Source organism: Rhyacophila brunnea, unplaced genomic scaffold (assembly GCF_057557595.1).
Source record: "Rhyacophila brunnea isolate RB1 unplaced genomic scaffold, BYU_Rbru_1.0 scaffold_13, whole genome shotgun sequence".
NCBI lineage: Eukaryota > Metazoa > Arthropoda > Insecta > Trichoptera > Rhyacophilidae > Rhyacophila > Rhyacophila brunnea.
Genome location: NW_028232785.1, coordinates 6,912,930 through 6,935,352, shown reverse-complemented (window position 1 = coordinate 6,935,352; position 22,423 = coordinate 6,912,930). Strand labels below are relative to the sequence as shown.

Here is a 22,423-nt window from a genome sequence, read left to right as displayed (position 1 = left end):
CGGCCACTCAAAATCAAATAATTACTAGCTGAATATAAGAGAAAAAATATAAAAAATCGTGCTGAAAGTTTACATAAATATACATAATCGTATGCACTTTAATGTAAGGCAAATTTAATGGTTCGAGTATCAAGTCACTAAATTTAAAAAAAAAATAATATCTCTATAATTTACTTGAAAACAAAAAAAGCACATGCACAAACGTAAGCCAATAATAGACAAATTGATGACCTAATAAGAAGTTAAAAAAGTTTGTTGGGTGGTTCTGTTTATTGTTCATCAAAATATTTAATGTCGAATAACTCACGCACCATATGAGAAAAAAATAACAAAGTAAGCAGAATCGCACACTCGCTTTGCGACAAGAGATTTCACTAACATTTTTTTTTAAAACCACGCAGTCAGGTTTTACATACAAACTTAAAAAAATAATTAGCGCTCTGAATAAAGGTAAAAAAACAAAACAAAATCGTGCAATAACGTTCACAACGAACGCACAAGTGCTTATAATTAAGATTCAAGAAAAAACCTAAGTTTAGTGACACAAGTATCCAGCATTTAGCTGGGTCACCCAAATTGAAATTCGGATAACCCCTTAATGTGCGTGCATAAACGAAAAAAACGCGTGCACCAACGTGCAATAGCGATGCACAAACGAACGCACTCAAAAAAAGTTGAAAATTTAACATTGGGTGACTCAACGTTTTGCTGGAACAAAAAATTTGAAATTGGAATTTTTCGGTTATTATAGGTGCACAAACAAAAAAAATTATGCCCAAACAAACGCACCCAATAAAAGTTGGTGTTTTAACATTGGGTGATCCAGATAAATGGACTTTACGCGCATGGTGAAGCGGCCGAGAGTGCACTCACACAAGCACGCACAAGTGTCGAGTGTCGCAAGCTGGCGTTCCATTGGCACTCAAGTCAGATGATTTACAGTCTTCGGACTTTTTTTTCGCGTGGAGCACCCCAGATCTGCGGACTTTTTAATCCGCAGACGAGGCTCGTTGGATTTCAAATGTGTTTTGCCAGCGCTCCATTGGCGAGCGAAAAGTCCGAGGACAATAAATCGTCCGATTTGTCTATGCTCTGCTACTGATCAATGAACGAATGAAAAAGTCGAGCTGTCAAAAGTCCGAAGTTGCGATTATCGTAATGCTACAAATACACTCTTTGACGATCGGTCATATATATGTCGAAAAACCCGTTTCTTATGTTGGCGTCCTGTGTCACAGGGTATCACAGAGTGTAAATACGATGTCATAGCTCTCATACAATATGTATTTACTCTCAATTTTTTTATTCGTTCGTTTATCAGTAGAAGAGCTTAGACAAATCGTACGATTTAATGTCCTAGGACTTTTGGCTTGCCAGGGGATTCATGTCATAGCATTATCGTCTACTGTCACACAGAGATTTTTAACTGTTGTCTATGATGCTTATTGTCTATTGTCGCGGTTGCTACTATTATTGGTCTATGGTTGCCATTATACAGTCGTCCTCCACGATAATTCGTGTCACAGTTTTATTTTTAATAAGGACAATGGATGTTAAACGCGAACCAGATGAATCCGAACCTGATGCAGAAGGACATCATTGGTATGATGTGCCAATATTGCCAAACTGTCCGAACGCCAGCTTGTTTAATATAAAGGAAGAGGTAGCCGACGATGTCAGTTACTCTTTTGAGGTTAGTTGTTCAAAACAAATTTACTGTAGGATAGTTAAACAATGATTTATTTATTTAGAAAAACAGTATTAACGGCATTACAGTGATTAGCCAATGCGCCATAATACATAATAAATACAAAATTATAAAAATATCTTAATTACAATTAACAACTAATATAACAAGAAAGTAGAAAAGACAGCATGTGTAAATGTAAATATTAAAGAAACTTGATAATATATACAATTATAAATTTAACCTATTTAACACGTCCACAAACATTATATAGTTAATAAAAAATAAATCAACCTTTATGGTGCCATCAAATATGCTAATTGCACTATACACAGCATCATGAAACATAACATCTGTCCTGCGACGAGGTATCATGAAGACCGTAGAGTTACGAGTGATATTGGTAGGAATATGAAAATTAATATTTGCCAGTATATACGGATTGTAAATGAACCCACGAAGAAGTAAATACAAATGCTTTAAAGGAACAATCACTCTTCGGGTAGACAGGGATTGCATTGATAGCATACCCAGAAGAAAACGAGTCGGGAAATTCATTTTATTATCATTATCATAAGGTAAGAACCCGTATGTTCTTAAGTAGAGAAATCTAAGAAATCTATTGTGGACTCGATCCAACTTAATTGTGTGGATGGACCTATTAGGACTCCAAATAATGCTGGCATATTCAAGAATACTGAACACAAATGATACTTATAATGTACGTAGCACTCAGACGTTTTCGAATGATTTTGAAACCCTCATAACAAAACCAAGCATTTTGCTAGATCTAGATGGTGGTCTTATCGAATACATATTATTGGTAGACGATAATCCTACTATTATTAGATATAATCGAACAATTATTTATTGTAGGTAGTAACACTCATATAGAGCAAGCCGCTGCTTCTTAGGGGTTAGTGAAAATTGTACATTTTAAAATCGGAAAGATGTTGAGAAAGAATTGACATAAAATAATTACAAGATAAAAAGAACTTTTTACATAAAACGTTTTTAAATTTTCTGTTGAATCAAATGAACTTGACTTGACTAGCTTTAACGATCAAAAAAATTTGTACTTGATAGAAATACTGAATAATGAAATGTCATTTCATATTGATTTCCATAGTGACGCACGTATATTTTATTTAATAATTTAGTTGCTAGGACCCCCCTAGCAACCAATAATGGTATCAAAATAAATTTTCATACAAAATATAATTAACTGAAAATTAATTCAATTCTACTTAAAAATGGCCAAAAATATTTAAAAAATGCATTGGCATCGTGTTCTGATATATTTTAAAGTTTCAAATGTCTAGATAGTCGGGAAGTTAGTTAAAAATCATTTGTAAGATTTGTACCTGATAAACAACCACCGGACAAATAAGAATGCGACCTAATAAAACCGTTGTAAAATACGGTTTATTCGTGGAATATTGCAGACAGTAGTGTTCCAATTTTTTAAATATTAAATATTGGTATCAAATATCTGATATTTGACAGGTACCTACGACTTGATTCTTGATTCTCAACCAAAATATTATTTATAATTAACTATTTCTTTTATTCAAACGAATAATTCACAAGATTTAAGAATATATCATTCTGATTATTGAACATATATAATTTAGAAAAACACTTTCTGAGAGAGTATTTATTATAACCAATAGAAAAAATCTTTTTTGAAAAAAGTAAGCCACCCCGGCCTGGAATCGAACCCTGCATCTCCACGGGTAAACGCCCCAAACGTTGCATTTATCCAATATGCTACGTCGTGACATACTAATTGCGACAAACTATATATAAACAAACAAGACTATTGGTCATTTTTAATACCTACTCATAAGCGCTCTTTGAAATCAAGCTACTTTGGCAATCGATTTTTGTTTCTTAAATCAAAGTAGGTAACTATTTACTATTACTTCGATTACTAACCGACGTCGTGGAATTTCTCTGCTTTTTAGGCACAGTGGGAAGTAACTTTTGAAGACATTATTCAGGCGGCCAAAACACTAGCCTAGCTTTACTCTGCGAACAATTTTATTTAATCAAATATACGTCCAACTATAGACACTTGTCTTGTCCCAGATATATTATGTAGTTTTTCACCTGCTCAATTTGTTAAGTAATTACCATAATATTATATTGTTTAAGACGAGATATAGCTTGCCGGTAACACCGAATTAAGTCCCGTTTAATTATGAGTTTCAGATCAATTAGCAATGCACAAACTATAGGTATAAATTGATTTTATTGCAAACCTATACAACATTTTTAATTAATATTATAGAGATACAATTTTAAATATTACTGTTATATTTTTCCCTGTTCTAAATTGTCATAGTTCTCTTTTATCACGGTTCTGTTTTATCATGGAAATCATTGTATCGAATATCAAATATAGGTACATATGACACTACTACACTTCTTGTCCCAGATAGATGTAGTTTTTCACTTGACTTGTTCGAGCTGCGTACCATTGATGAGGATCTCTTTTTTGACCGCAAATCAGTTGAACATGACTTTAGTCTCTTTCATATACAATGTTATGTATATACATACATATACGATATGATTGTATTTCTTATTTACTTACCGACCTATTTTCTTATGTCTTTTCCTTTTTTCAGCGGTTTTTTTTTACGTATTGCATCCATTTCTTGTAAAAAATCTGTTGAGAAATCTTTTACTGATGCAGCCAATCGTGGCTGAATATACACCAAACTGAGAAATCCAAGCTGTTCGATAAATTCCAAATTTGAAATCCCAGTACCCAGAGACCGGTTCCGGTTTCAAAAATGATTGCAGTGTCTTACTCACTAAATTTTCCCTCGTAGTCCAGTGTGGAAGACGCTGGCTTTCCATCCACGGGCTGCGGGTTTGATTTTCAGTGAGAAAAAAATATATTTATGTGATTTTCTCAAAGCCTGAGTGTTCATAATTGTTTCTCTTCTTTAAACTAATTATAATACTAACTGTTCTTAGATTTCATGGCTTAGTATAGTGTTAAAAAGAATTCGGACACCATTTTCAATTAGTTAGCATTTATTGGGGGTTGTTTGGAGTTGTCATCTTACCCCCATTAATATATTATATTCAGACGGTTGCATTTGGATGTGTTATGTGATATTATAGGGGTCTCTATAAACTCATTCACTGCTGACTAGATAATGACTTTTTAATTACCACCTTTAAAATGCACGTTAATTACATCGATCGGCCGCCTGGTCATTACGCGTCTTCAGCGTCCAAAGTATTAATTAAGGAAACACGCGTGTGTATTTATATCGTTTTGTATCTTGTATAAAGCACAATTATACAGGTAATAACACATGGCAGGATAACACAAACATAATATATTAATCAAAGATTTAGGTACATGTACAGGTCTATGATTTGAATATTTTTAGGAAATGACGAGCGTCTCATAACATCTACATTTTTGAAGCTCTCTTTGACAATTGTGTCGTTTCCGTCTCGTTATTGTATATGCTCTAAAAATGAGCATAGACAATAACATGTCAGTTTGCAGAGTTGGGTAAAACCTTAAGAAAACTAGCTAATAAACCAGGTCCATCTTGAGATACAGTATTTAATATGTAGTAGGCTGTGATACAACTCAACAAATTTAACCGCTAAATAATAAAACATGGTTGATTTTACAACTAATATGATCAATTTTTTTTCAGAATATTTCAACAAACGTGACCACTGTTAAATCGGAAACCGATTTTCAAGATGACTTCAAGCACAAGAAAATTGCTGACGCAGTACGCCAAATCAATTATGAAGATCCTAAACCAACTTCCTCTAATTCACAATGCGGAGCATTCAATAATCAGGTACCTACTTTAGACTGAAGAAGTATTTAATTGTCTGCTCTTTGTACACCATAATAATGAACCAAAGGTTATTTGATATTTTCGCATACCTATCTTAAAAATGTTTATTCATAATATTAGGTACCACTTAACGCATTCGCTGCTGACTATATAATAAGATTTTAATTGCCCCCTTTAAAATGCACGTTAATTACATCGATCGGCCGCCTGGACATTACGCGCCGTGTGCGTCTTCCATGTCCAAAGTATTAATGGACAAACGAATAAAAAGTACGAATATAAACGAAAATATATGTCAAAATTAAATAATAAATAATGTACAATCTATAAAGTTATGTTATGCGTCAATTACATTGAGCTTCTTTACGAGCTGTTTATTGGAGAATTTAAAAGCGGCGTGTGGGCCTACTGCGTCTGCGCAGTAGAGCGCAGTAGCAACCTCCCGGTAAAAAAACTAACTACGTTCTGTCAAAATAGTCGCTGGCTTGTGGCTTCTCAGCGAATGGAAAGTTTTGTGTGTAATCATCAAATCGCAGTAACTGAATCACATGTTTTTAAATTCGCCAACAAACAGCTCGTAAAGAAGCTCAATGTAATTGACGCTTAACTTAATAAAATAAATACATGTATAAAATTACGTTATCACATTTCTTCATATTTTATTTACAATTAATAATTTGCTTTTAAGATCGTTGCTATTTAAAATAAAATCTTCTTTCTTTCATTATTTTTTAGATCATCGTTACTGATACTGTGGAGGTTAATTCAGCGAATCCCAAATCGAACTGGTGTGTGTCGGAAGCAGACGAAACTTGCATTGACATAGTAAATATTGATGAAAAAGACATTAAAAAAGAATTCGATAAATGTAATAAAGTGGTTACGAATACACTGGATACTATTAACCGAGATGTCATTCAATTTAACCCAGAGTTAGTCGCAGTTATAATAGTTGAAAAAAGTCATTTTTATAATTATAATTTTGCGTGCAGCATTTGTTACGAATTTTTTGAAACAATTGATTTACTGAAAATTCACAAAGTAATTCATAAAAGCCAAGAGGTGAAAGCGAATTATTCTAATGTAAAATTAAGTAATTATAACAATGCGAGTGAGTTGAAGTTACATGTGATAAAATGTGAGAAATGTAATTTCTCATCTATAAAACCTAGTCACATGAAAATACACAAAATGATTCATTCTGGCGAGAAGCCAAATAAATGTGATAGTTGTGACTTCTCATGCTTACGATCCGCTGACATGAAATTACACAAAATGACTCATTCTGGAGAAAAGCGGTTCAAATGTAATGAATGCAATTACTCCAGCATACGGGCTGGTGCGATGAAATTACACAAAATGACCCATTCTGGTGAGAAACCATATAAATGCGATATGTGTGACTACTCATGCATAACACCTACTAACATCAAATTTATCAAAATGACTCATTCAAGTGAAAAGCCATTTAAATGTGATAAATGTAGTTTCACATGCATACGATCAACTGACATAAGAATACATAAAATGACTCACTCTGGAGAAAAACCATTTAAATGTAGTGAATGCAATTACTCATGCATACGGGTTGGTACAATGAATATACACAAAATGACTCATTCTGGCGAGAAACCATATAAATGTGATACATGTAATTACTCATGTATAACATCTAGTAGCATGAAAAGACATAAAACGACTCATAAAGAGAAAAATAATACAGATGTGATCACGTGACTTAATAGAGGGAAAAACCATTTCAATTGTGTTAATATTACTATTCATGTGCACAGCCTAATGATATGAAATCACTCATTCTGATTCAAAATGATACATTATGGTGAAAAGCCATTTTCATGTAACAAAAGCATTAATTGCTCACGTATAGTTTCACTCATTTAGTGCTAACAACGAGACTGGCGCGTTTGCAGTAGTTGGCCATTAGATATAATTAAGATGTTATTTAAATGTGGTAATTAATAAATATTTAGCTGGTCAGGATAGAATGTATTGTAAGTTAAAATGTCACTAAATTACTCGTAACGTCGAAAATTGAATAAAACATCGTGAATGAATTAATTTATTCTTTCATAAATTATTTTAGTGTTGAAACAATTTGGTAAAAATAAAAAGTGTAGCAAATTTGGTTCGATTTACAATACATACAGAAAATATATGTTTATACCATTCATTTGTTATTAATGTAAATTGAATTGTTGCTTAATTTAATAAAACACATTTTTTTGGTAGCACTAGTTATATTTTTGTAGTACTAATAATAGTTGAAAATGTCCCTCTGAGGCGGACGAAACCGGTCCTAATTTATTGATTAAAAGTGGAATAAGTAGTAAAAAAAGTGCGTTTTATTAAATTAAACAACAATACAATGCAGTTCCACCATGAATTATTGACAGTTAACAAAATAAAAGAAATGTAAATTGACTTATTTTAAAATTAATGAGACATTGTCCTGCACATATTTGAATAATTTATTGTTGTGGAACCAGAAAGGAGAACAAGAATATTAAGAATTTACAGAACATGATATAGAATCATTATTTAGAGGTTTTTAAAATTAACTCTATTATGTAGTGATGTCAGGGTAGATTCTGATACTGATATTCACATAACTAAATACAACGTAGATATAAATGGAGATTTTGTTACTACTAAACATAATTATAATTTTTAATGACTAAAAGTAAATGTTTAAAATAGGTAGGTAGGTACTTAATTAGGGCTCGAAATGGACCGGAGCGCCGTTCCTGTTCGTTAAATCAGTAAAATTATAGCTCCGTTTCGTGGAAAAAATAATTTGACTAAACTAGATAGGCAATATAATAGAAAATCTAAAACTCTTACTTTTATGTACATACACATAAAATTTGATAACTATGTAAATATCTTCAGAAAACTATCGAGCGCTCCGGTTCGTAAACTTATCCACTTCGAGCGCTGTACTTAATACAACATATTTAGGCTTAGCTTTAATTTCAGGTCAGGAATGATCAGGTTTTACATTATTATTATCTAACTAAATTTATCAATTTGTGTTCGATTGTCGTCTGAAGTCACAATATCATGTCGACGTGAAAACAATCAAACATGTAGGCAATTATGAAAAGCTTTGGGCAAAAGTATTTTTTAAAAACCTTTGTCATACTTACCTATAAATCTTATAATAATGAACTAATAAATGGCTACCTACATATTCATAGGTAAGTACATTTAAAAATAAATGAATGCGACAGTTAAGTTTTTGTTATTGTAGACAACGAGCTATACGAGGTTAAAATTTCATAACCAGTTGACATTTTCATTAAATATATTGCTGTTTTAGAGACAAATGAGTTTGTAGAGGTTTTATCAAAAACAATTGTCGTACGGTTGTCGATGCTCATATCTGGGGCATAGACAACAACAGTAGAAACGGATACGCTGAATGACAGCTCACGAATTATCCTCTCCCGTTAGACTGTCTGACATAATATTACGGAAATAATATATAATGTGAAACATTGTAATGTTAGGTGAATTCGTTGTCACTAATATGCGACATAATACAATCTAACAAAAATTTGTGTTTTCCTTTACGTTACCGAAAAACCTTGTGTAAAACGTGGGTAATAAAATATGTTGTATTCTTACACAAAACAACATGACATACAAACATCTATAAGTTATTGGATTAATTTAAAGTTTTGGCAACACTAATCAGTAGTCAGAAATCACGTTCGCGTGGAAATTCTGCCAAATCGGTCCAAAATACAACGTGTGGTTCGATTTGTTTGGTTTGTTTCAATGAAACATACCTGTAGTATATTATCTATGGTTTTGTCTATTACCATGCTATTGTTACGCCTGTCAATTTACATATTATTTTCAACCCTACACCGTAAAACATTTGATTTAAATACCTAAAATGGATGTAAAACGCGAACCAAATGAATTCAAAACTGATGCTGAAGGACATCAATGGTTCGAAGTGCCAATACTGCATCCAAACTGTCCGGACGCCAATTTTTATATTAAACAAGAAAATACCGATGATGCCAACTTCACTTTAGAGGTTAGTTTTTACGAATGTACATATTATTATTATTGTGTTTACGTATAAAAATTTTAGAACGTTTGAATGACTAAATCCGAATAGGGACTCTTCTATATAACACTACGCAAAAACGGAACATAAAAAGGAATGTGTGGTGAATGCAAATATCGACACTTGTACCAATAAGGCTAGGCTTTCAACCAATTCGTATAGATACATTTCATTTTATGATCATTGTTAGAGTATCACGAGAATTACCTAGTGTTTTACCCAGAAGCGAGTGGTGGAGGTAGGCTGGTAAGATTCGTCATAAATAGTGCACACTAAACTTTGTCAGCCGTACCACAACTATTACCAAACCACAATTATTATTGTTGAGGCATGCTATGGGCGATTCGACAAAAACATTGTACATCTTTTCAGTCATACTTATTTGTTTTCGCTGCATTAATAAAACCTATAACATATCTCAATTATGTAGGTATGATTTAATGGCATAATTTTAGATACATACAAGAATATTTTTTGACTATTATCTAGTATGGTTTGGATTAGACAGAGTTAAATAACTCTTTTAGTGCTGACAACACGACTGGCCCATTTGGATTAGTTGGCCATTAGATCTAATTAGCATGATATTTGAATGTGGTAATTAATAAGTAGTCACCAGTGATTGTGTTAATTGATATTCAAAAACTAGCAAATACTGGATATGATATCTATACATTGTGATCTTTGTTCAATGAAAACAAATACGCTTGACTAACTAAAATGTGCACTATTTATTTTGGATCTTAACAGCCAGTAAGACTAGTCTGATTTTGACATCTGAAGAATAAAAGGAATGCATATTATTTATAAATAACACTGGTAGTTAATATATTTGATTTGAGATTTTTTTATAATCAATTTGAAACAAAAATGGGCTAATCAATATGTCAAGCAATCTGGGATTTGATTGTGACAGCTGAAAAGTGGACCACTCGTTGTTTGTGCAAAAAGTTATACTCAGACTTCATTAATCTAAAGATGGCGGTGGGCTGTATCTCAAAATACCCCTTGCTTTTGAAGAGCATATAATTATAAGAAGATATATTAAGAAAAGACACCGTACGCCATCTTCAAATATCTGTTTTTTCAGGACCCTGTAACGGTCGGCACTGACGTTAAATCGGATATTGATTCTCAGCAAATTGTCGTCAAGGATGAGATTAATGAAGACACAATGGCTACTTACAGTTATGGAGATGCACAACCCGAATGTTCGAATTCAGAATGGAGACCAGACAGTCAGGTATATTTTGTAACGATTTACGTTGTAAACAATTATTGTCTCTGGTACGATAGTTTCTGTACTACCAACAATTATCGGTTGATGATAGAATTTACTTTCGAACGTTAGTGGAACTGTGTAGTGAGCAGAGCCGGAGGAAGGAGAGGTGGGCGAGCCCAAGCAACGATGAGCGGGAAGTCGACTTATATTTATAGGTAATTTTCTAAACTAAACTAGTTATTCGATGAATAAATACACAATATTTTAAAACATAGCATTTGTTAATTAATATACCTACATATTTCGGATATCTTCTTCAGAAATATGTTACGTAATATATCATGTATGTTTAAATTCTTAAATGTTTAAAGTCAACGAATATACAATGCCCAACTATAAAATAATTGCTAGTACGTAAAAACTAAAATTGTTTTATTTATTATTATTGAATTACAGTTAAAAATTACTATTTTTAATTCAACAAATATTTCCCACGATTTTTTATTGAACATACATAATTTGAAAACACATCTCAGAAATATATAACCACTAGAAAAAATCGTAAAAAAATCAAAATTCGAACCTGTGCTCTGTGCTCAGGGGTCATTTCATGACATGACCCATGTGCCCTGACCAATATGCTATGTGTTTCTTATCTAATCGTGACAAATTTAATTAACAGTTTTTACAATACTCTCTGAAGCGCTTTCATATTTATTATTTTGAATGTTCACATAAAATTCTTTTAATTTGAAAGTAGAAAAGTCTGTACAATAGTTTTATACAATTAGTTGATATGTTCCACTTACGTGAGGATGAGTATAGGTGGGCGTTGTTTTATACATTCTTAAAATAGGGTCCACCCATTCGGTGTGCTTCCATGCTTTATAATTTTTATAAGTTGTGTACATATTTTTTATACTGTTTTTGTGATAGTGCATATATATCATTCTTCTTTACACTGTTTTAATACTTATTATACGTATACTATATTTTCTTTTAAATGTCATGTAAACGACACTCACGGTGGCTGAGCGGCTTAAGCGTTGGACTATCACGCCATGGGTCTCAGGTTCGAATCCTGGGTCTGGCAAGTACACATTTTGTTTTTCAATTTGTGTGTGAGTCAGGGTATGGACCTATTAGGTTGAGCGAGTGGGTTACATCAATTTATCGTGAAAAACAAAATCTGTTAATACAAACCTCTACTCTGTGGAGGCCCATATGATCCTATTAGGATCGGACATGGTCAGAATTGATATATTGCTTCTACGTGAGGATGAGTATAGGTGGGCGTTGTTTTATAAATTCTTTTTTAAATATAAATATAAATTATAAAAGTTTTATAAATGGGTCCACCCATTCGGTGTGCTTCCATGGTTTACAATTTTTGTACATATTTTGTATACTGTTTTTGTGATAGTGTATAATATATATCATTCTTCTTTACACTGTTTTAATACTTTTATTTTCTTTTAAATGTCATGTAAACGTCTTAAAATTACAATTTGTAATGTTCACTGTGTGTAAAGTGAAATTAATTAGAATTTGGATGTTGATTTTTCATGGATGGTCATTATTTTGGATCAATGTTTCATTGTGCTCATGTGTCTATTATATAAAACTGGGTTTATCATTCATTGTTTTTTTTTCAGTGTAAAGCTGTAATCACTGCAATGACGAAAGATGCGACTATCACATCATCAGAGAAATTGTCAGAAATACAACAGACTTATGACTTTGAAATTGAATATATGAAATTAGAAAATTACTGTCATTCCGGTGAAAAGCCTTTAAAATGGGACGAACAGAATTCTAGTGGCAAGACATTAACGTGTGACCGATCTGATTCCTTAGGTGAAGCATCTATTAGCACGGTATCAAACAAGATTACTCATTCCGGAGAGGAGCTATCTAAATGTGAAGACTGTAATTTCTCATGCGTGGAAGCTGGAGATATGAAACTACATATAAGTACGCATTCTGGCGATAGGCCATTTAAATGTGATGAATGTACTTATTCGTGTGTACGACCTGATAAGTTAAAAACACACAAAATGACTCATTCTGGTGAAAAGCCTTTTAAATGTGACCAATGTCTTTTCTCATGTGTAAGATCCGACAAGTTGAAAACACACAAAATGATTCATTCTGGTGAAAAGCCATTCAAATGTAGTGAATGCAACTTCTCTTGTATTCAATCTGGAGACTTAATATTACACAAAATGACTCACTCTGGTGAAAAGCCATTTAAATGTGACGTATGTAGTTTTTCATGCATACGATCTGGACATATGAAATTACACAGAATGACTCATTCTGGTGAAAAGCCATTTAAATGTGATGAATGTAATTATGCATGTGCACGATCCGGTAAAATGAAATTACACAAAATTACTCATTCCGCGGAAAAGCCATTTAAATGTGACCAGTGCAATTACTCGTGCATACAACCCATACACATGAAAGCACATAAAATGACTCATTCTGGTGAAAAGCCATTTAAATGCGATGAATGCAATTACTCAAGCACACGATCTACTGACATGAAAAGACACAAAAAGACTCATCCTGGTGAACATGGATTTTAATATAAGAAGTAAAAACACAAAGTAAGTGATAGTCATATTGATGTATCCCGTTTCTTGGAAAAGACGTGTAATACAATAATTTTAATGATTTTAACGGATTTGAGCAGATAGGCACATAAAACCGTATCATTAACGCTAAACTCTCATGTACCACAGGTATGTGGTGTGTGGTTGCGCTGTTGACAGGAACTACTATAGACGTGAAACATATTTTATAGATTACAGCCCATATCAACGACACATCACAAGGGTAGTAATAAATCATTTTGAAGATGTAATACTGTTGTTGCTTTTATTACGTCAGAGTAAATAAGCATCCATCAATGATCTATCCTCTAAGTATCTATCTGTCATCAATGATCATCCATCCATCCATCCAAGCAATCATCCTATCCAAGGCCTGAATAAAAATGTAAAATAAGTGAGAAAGCATTCGTGACGTTTATTTCTCCGCAATGTGCGTTAGAGTAAAATAGAATTTCTACAGCTGAATTAAATATGTTTTATCGCGTCGCCCGTAAATATTGATTTGAATGAATGCAATGATTCAAAAAATGCGAGCATATGTTGCTGAAATTTATTGTTTTAGTGTTAAATATAAAGTTAATGGTAACTATTTTTAATTAATTTAGTGAAAAATTTTATATTTAACTATGGCGTGTTGTTGTAATTTGGTAGCTTTACTGAGAAGCATCACGATGGTATAACATTTCATTGTTTAGTTAATAATAATAAAATTGATGTTCTACTGTGAGTTATATGCATGAAACACGGCTTCATTTTGCAGAATAATAGCCACTCTGTTTATATTATTACTCTAAGGTCCTAACAGTATGCTTTTAGGATTATGTTCATCATATTATAGAAAAAAGAAGATCTGATTCACGTCATATTTTATGCAGTTGTTTCGTTGAAAGTGTATATATTTTTAAATATTTATGACTGTCAGTAAAATGACACAACTATAAGTTTTATAACTGATAAATGTCCCACATTTACTGTAATTGCGCTGGACTACTGTGTGATATAATTTTGTTGTTTTATTGTTACAGCAGTCGGAACCGACTGCAGTTGGTGGTCCGTGTGAGTTATAAATTTATAAATGATACGATACTCTTACACGACCCTTATAATATCCGAATGCCTGCGGTTACAGTATTATGTACTTAGTTAACTTTTTTCGATATAACATAAGAATTGAAACTGAAAATTGTCTTGTGTTAGATAAAAACTTTTTTAAACTAGAGTAAAGTGTTGTGTTTTAAAAAAGTTTAAATACCCAGTTCAGAATTTAAGGTCAAATGGTCGAGTATTTGATAGCTTTATTACGTCGACAAAACAAAGACAATCAAGCGTTATTTTTATTAATTATATTGAAGTGTTGTTTAAGAAAAAGTACGTAATTAAATAGAAAATAAAGTTCCGTAGTGCATAGTGAATAATAATACCAAGAAGTGTAGTTTTTTGTATCTGGAGGGAACCAAAAAGACATTTCTCACCAACGAAACCCATGACTGTCGTCTTAGTTTACTAGACTGCTTCCTAATATCTATATGTAGGAATGATAGTTTGAACAAATTTCCTATGTTTTACTGTCTTAAAATAATATACACCCACGCGGTTACATACAATTCGAATTATTTTGTTTCATTGTCATTAACAATATTCAAATATAAAGCCTCCCACTCAATAATAATCTAATTTCTTTTATTTTGTTACCTGTCAATTCATGGTGTAACTGAATTGTATTGTTGTTTTATTAAATTAAACAACAATATAATAATGATCTATGTTACATTTTTGGGAATTTTGAGATAATCAAATAAAACTCTTTTGTTGAAAAGTACAAATTAAAAAAAAAAAGTACAAAAGTATTTATGTACAATTAAAAGGCCTCTCCTGAATTCCCAAGTTTTTTTTCATCCGTAGGGTTAATAAAAATTCTCGTGTCAAAGAGCTAGATCATAAAAATAAATATGCCAAAACAGAGGCAATGTATTGTAGATCACTGTTGTATAATTAGTTCAAAACTGCCAAAATTAAACAGAAACAGGCATCATATTATGATTGATGTACTTATAAATAAAGTCTCAAACTGAAATTATGTCTAAATGAGACATTGACAATGATTATTTCTTGAAGAGATTAAGAAACTTAGAGTAGCACAACTTGGTATCGAGAGTAGCTAAGGAAGCAGACAAGAGTTTGCGATGTGATAGAGTTCATTAAAAACCTCAAATGGAGAAGGCTGGACACATATCTCGAAAAAGAGACAATCGTTGGACAAATTTAGTCATCCAGTTGTATCCAAGAGATACAAAACGTCCGCAAGGTAGACCTAGAGGCCGCTGGGTCGACGAAATGATAAAGTTCTGCGGAAATATGTGGCAACGCAACGCACAGGATTGAGAGAAGTGTACGCAGCTTGAAGAGGCCTTCGTCCAGCAGTGGATAGATACAGGCTGATGATGATGATTTCTTGAAGTGACTTCTGAAAATGCTGAGAGCTGTAGGTATAATTTTTTGATAAATCAAACTAAGTTTACCTACAAGAATAGGTAATTAAAATGGACACTTCATACAAATGTCCCAAATTTCTTTATCATTGACATATATAATTACTATTATACTATGTAACTGTTGCATTTGTGTTGATCGCTTGAACTGATTTTATACCGACCACTTAGCAATGATACATTAATAAATTAAATTTATTTTATGGATAAATAAGTAAGATTTAATCGACTTGTTTATAAACAGAGAAATTCTTATTATTACAATTCAATTACATACCTAATTAATAACTTTTCCTATTGACCGATCAGGGATGGCACCAATTGGAGGAGAAGATATAATGCTGAGCTCCACGGGCTGTACGAAGATTGCAGCGCAGTTCAATCAATTAAGATTGGGAGACTGCGATGGCTAGGTCATGTGCAACGTATGAATGACAATGAACCGGCAAAGAGAGTGATGTCCAGCAATCCAATAGGACGTAGAAGAAGAGGGAGGCCAAAGATTCGCTGGTTAGATGGAGCTGCCAGTGACTGCCGTATTCTGGGGGTTCCAAATTGGAAAGCGGCCACACTGGATAGGGACAGGTGGAGGGAGCTGTTGGAGGAGGCCAGGACCCACACGGGGTTGTCGCGACCCTGATGATGATGATAAATTAATTGTTATAATGTCTGTAGGAATATATTATTATAGGTACTATGTTTCGGTTGAGAATGGCTTATGTAGTCGTTATTAAATTAAGTAAGATACTTAATTCAATCCTAAGAGGTTCATATGGGCCTCCACAGAGTGGATGGTGTTTAAACGGTTTTTTTTTTACGAGAAATGGGTATTAGCTAGTTGTTTAACTTCTTCTTTGGCCATATCCGCCCATTAGTTGGAACATAAAGACACCACGCGGCGACTCCAAGAATCCCTGTCAGTGTTCCAGGTCAAACCAGAATTGCATATCTCCACTGGATACACTCTATAGAATATAGTATTTAGCTGCTTTCCAGGACGCAGGTATTAGGTCGGCTTGAAGAAAAGGCAAGCATGCATATTACAATATTACACAGAACAATTTTACAATGAATATTTATAAGAACATTCTTTTAATAATCGAAAAGTAGCTGGCTATTAGTCCTATGAATCACATCACAACCAGCGCTCGAAATAAAAAAAAATACAAACCGGAGCGCTCGATACTTTACGAAAATATTAACATACCTTTTTATGTGTATTTTACAAAAATATGTATTTCGGTTTAATTGTTATACTATACTATACTCACATAGTTGTTTCCACGAGACGGAGCGATAATTTTGGCGATTGTATTAACCGGAACGGCTCTCCGGTCCATTTCGAGACCAGATCACAACCCATGGGTACGGAACACGTCATTCTATAAAGTGGAACTTACTCTTACTTTCATTTTCGAGTGGTGAACATATTTTTACCATTATAGGTAATATCCATAAAAATGTTAACGAAAATAATTATATCTATGCCTTTCAAGTCAAAAATTTTTATTTTGTGATTCATTTGTTTGCATTTCATAAATTACACGTATATAGCTCTGTAATATTATAGTTAAACTATAAAACAAGTGTCGCTTATTCGATATACAACAATAATAATTGAAATTATTTTTTAAACAAAACAAATAGTTTTACAAAAATATAAGATTATATTTTATTAAATTCAATTTTTATAAACCTTAGAATCATTCAATTACGTTGCACTCGTACTAAATAAAATTTTGTTGTGACTACTTTTAAATAAGTGTGGTTCTGATTTTTAAAAATAAAAATACATTAAAAATAGTATACAGTAATTAAGGGAAAACAATAGAATACGAATACGTCTATAGCGTCAATTACATTGAGCTTCTTTACGAGCTGTTGGCGAATTTATAATCTGCATGTAAAGTCGCTTAGCGTATTCATCGAACAAACTAACAAGCAGGTTGTAAACACTCTTCCGAGAAAAGTTGAAAGCCGGCCAACTTTTCTCAGTAGAGTGTTTACAACCTGCTTATTAGCTTATTCGATGATTACACTGGGCGACTTTACAGGCAGATTTCAAATTCGCCAATAAACAGCTCGTAAAGAAGCTCAATATAATTGAGGCTTTAAGAGTTCTTGATAAATTTAATATTGAAAATAATGGTTCTATATAATAAACGTTTTTCTTTTTTAATATTGATTATTAACTTCTGATACCCAATTCATTTCTCGAGATTATTTGTGATGTAATTCTAAACTGTATCCTTAAATAGTACTTTCATAATATGTCAATAATCACAATAATATGATAAATAATATGATTAATATGAGCAAATAACTTACTAATAAAATAACTAATCATATGTTGAAGATTTTTCTCCAGAATGAGTAGCTTTGTGTTTCTTCATTGTGCCTGATTGTATACATGAGAAATTGCATTCGGCACATATAAATGGCTTTTCACCAGAATGAGTCATTTTGTGTGATTTCATGGCACTAGATTGTATGCATGAGTAATCACAAATATCACATTGAAACGGCTTTTTCCCAGAATGAATCATTTTGTGTATTTTCATCTTACTAAAAGTTATGCACGAGTAATCACAAATGTCACATTTAAATGGTTTTTCTCCAGAATGAGTCATTTTATGTGCTTTTATGTTACTAGAAGTTCTACAAGAATAATTACAAATTTCACATTTAAATGGTTTTTCACCAGAATGAATCATGATGTGTTTTTTCATATCACTATATTGTATGCATGTGATATCACATTGATCACATTTAAACGGCTTATCATCTGAATGAGACATTTTATGTTTTTTCATGTTACCAGTTTGTGCACATGAGAAATTACATATATTACATTTAAAAGGCTTTTCTCCGGAATGAGTAAATTTATGCGTTTTAAGATTACCAGAAGTGACACATGAATAATTACATTCGTCGCATTTAAATGGTTTCTCACCGGAATGAGTCATTCTATGCGATTTCATGTTACTCAACTGTATACATGTGTAAGGACATTCACTACATTTGAATAGCTTTTCACCAGAATGAGTCATTTTGTGAGATTTCATGTTGCCATATTGTATAGATGTGAAATTACATATCTCACATTTATATGGTTTTTTGCCAGAATGAGTCATCTCGTGTGATTTAATGGTAGAAGATTGTTTACATGAGAAATTACATACATTACATCTAAATCTCTTTTTACTCTTGATAGTAATGACTTTACCATGTAACGATTTATGAAGCTTTAGTAAGTGAACCGATCCAAAGAAAAAATAACAAATATTACATACAAAGTAATTATCATAAATATATATCTTTTCAATATTTACAACAGCTACTAATTCGCGGTTAGATTGAATGAGATCGCTTTTAACATCTAAATGTGTTTCATTACACATGTCGAGTTCCTTTTTGATGTATTTTTCATCAATGCGTATGTTATCGTAAGTTTTTTTGACTTGTGGCATGCAACAAGTCGATTTGATATCAGCTGCATTTGTCAATACGTTGCTAGCAGAGATTACCTAAAAAAACAAAAACGAATCAATTTTAAATGAAAAACAAATGTTATAATAAAATGAATTACTTATAGAAAATAAATATACAGATATTCTTTTCAACACTGCCTAGAAGCCTAATAACAGTAGTGAATTTAGTAGTAGAATATAATTGAAACAATCACAAACACAGGTTTACATTCCTGTTATTCCTCAGCTATCAAAGTCGAACTAGTCCTTCACACAAAAACCGGTGGTTATTTCGATTTCCAAAAAATAAGTAGCATTGATCTATGCATTACATTTTTGTAGACAATATGTTAATGCTAGTGTATTATTTATCATGTAACTCATCTATCCAAATCAAAACATTCCCTGTGTGAACACGACAGTATAAGCACTCTATAGAACAATGACAGGTCATCCATAGACAACAACGGGAGGGGCGGAAAAAGTAAGACCTGTCGTGAATGTATCGACTTTCTACTTGAGTCGGCAATGATTAGGCCCGAAGTTATAATAGTTATAATATACAAACTAAACAGATGATAAATATTGACGATTTCACATAATTAAATAGGAATGATTAAAATTTAATTTACCTGTTTTTTTGGTATTCTATCAGAATACGAACAACAGGGTTGAGGTTCTTCATAATTCATTGAGCTCATTGGAAATTCATCTTTGATGTTAACTGGCTTGAAACTGGTTTCAGATTTTATTTTTACCTGGTTTTTTGCAGAAATCTATAAAATCAATACATTATGTAAAAATTAATGTTTATAATAAAATACAATTTCATAGATCTTTGATTCTCTTAGTAGGTATTTCCCAAGCGCTAACGAAGTAGAAAAATTCATATACCATTTCAAACATAGGCGTTGTTGAATCATATAAACTTGACTTGATTAGCTTAACGGCGGACGTGCTCAGCGTGGGTCAAAATGGAGCTTTTTTCTATTTTCAAAGCATGATCCTGGACATACCTTAAACGTTGTAGATAATCTATTTGTATAATTTTGAAGCCTTATTATCCTTTATATTTATTTTAAGCATTTGATGACTGCATAAAGTATTTTTATTACATAAAATAGTATTCTTTGAAACCTCTCGCTCTAATGTTTTAGAATATAGTTATATTTCAGTACGTCCATGTGAAGTGGTGTTAAAATTTTTTACATTTATTTATTTTTAAAAGCATTTATAAAATCATTAACGAGTAAAATTTATGTCGACATTATTAAATATTTACAATAAAAAAATATATTGATAATCTCTGTGATCCCAAATTTGACAAGAATTAGGCATATTATTATTCAAAAAATGGGCAAGATTTACACATAAAAGATACTGATTATAAGCTATGTCTTTGACCATTCAACTGTGATAAACATTCTACGAATAATGTTTGCTTTATAATAATGGTATTGACCTAAGAATAAGGTAGTATTTTTTTAAAATACGCCATTTCTATTGGCATTTCCCAATGGCTTATCTACAACATACGGCCGTAGCCATAAATTGACAAACGATAAATAAAGTAGGGAGTAAAATGATGTTAACGCGAGTGTTTGAACATGTACCGTTAAAAAAAAATCGGTTAGGAATATTTCGTTGTTAGGACCCTAGCAACCAGTAATAGTGGATAGGATTACGGATTTCTTCCGAAATAACTTTTCATACAAAACAGAATTAACTGAATATGAATTTAATTCTACTTAAAAATGGCTAAGAGTATTAAAAAAATGCATCGGCATCGTGTTCTGATATATTCAAAAAGTTTCGAATGTCTAGCTAGTCACGAAGTTAGTTAAAAATCGATTGCAAGATTTGTTCCGGACTAACAACCACCGGACAAGTAAGAATACGACCTAATAAAAACGTTGTAAAATAGGACCCACAGATTTGACATACCTAAATCTCGCGTGACACACTCTGTAAACTTCTGATATAGAGAAATTGCAATTTGAAGTTTGACATGCCTTCTAAAAGCACTTATAATGCTAGGTAATTCTTTTGTGCTATATGTACATGTTTATATATCGGATGACCCTGTTTTTTTTCTAGTACCTATACCCACATATTTATAATATGTAGATACATAATCCGTTGTTTCCTGTTAATACCTAAATTGTCGACTTACCAACTTTTGGCAGCAACACCACGATATTATGTCCCATTCAATAATCATACCTAGGCATATGAAAAGACGTGAGCGTTAACGGCTTGAATATAATTATTAATATCAATTCAAGAGCATATTTGAATGTAAACAAACAGGAAGTAATTACCTATTAAAGATGCATCATGTAGAAATGTGCACCACATACCTACTAGAATTTACAATCAGTACCAAATTATAAAAAAAACTAACCTCAAAAGTGCAACTTGCAACGTCGGCGTTCTCTTGCTTTTGGACTTTAGGAGCAGGAGGCTCCGAGCTCTTTTGATTACCAACGGGCACCTCAATCCTATGTTGCCCTTCTGCATCAATTTCTAATTCTTCTACTTCGCGCTTAACGTCCATTTTAAGTAGGTATGTGACTATAGGCCGTGCGCCAGTATTTTCTTACTAAGGCTAGGGCGGTCAAAATAGTATCTATAATTTTTTGATCGATACTTCAATACTTTTTTCCCGGTAGGTTACTTAAGGCTATACTGCAATGACGTCAATATGGATGAAGCATATGGAAAAAAAATGACACTCACTTTTTGTCGGTCTGCCGAATGACATAATCTGTTCTAACGCCATTACAATAACGGTGATATTGCTATAAATTCCCGATGCTTTTGGTCGGGTCTGCCGAATAGCATAATTCATATTTTAATAGCAATATCGTTCGCTCAAATAAACATTGACACTAGAAACACTGTTCTAACGCCATTACAATAAAGGCGATATTGCTATAAATTTCCGATGGGTGATATCGCATAATGGAAATTACGAAATTTTGTGACGT

The 22,423-nt window shown here is 32.5% G+C and overlaps 1 long non-coding RNA gene across 1 annotated transcript; it reads left to right on the top strand.

Annotated features, from left to right (window-relative positions):
• The first annotated feature begins 1,466 nt into the window (after positions 1-1,466).
• LOC147076308 (uncharacterized) lies at positions 1,467-7,999 on the top strand. The gene is made up of 3 exons (XR_015069771.1): positions 1,467-1,693; positions 5,380-5,532; positions 6,268-7,999. It is a non-coding gene; the product is annotated as an uncharacterized LOC147076308 (long non-coding RNA).
• The last annotated feature ends 14,424 nt before the right edge of the window (positions 8,000-22,423 follow it).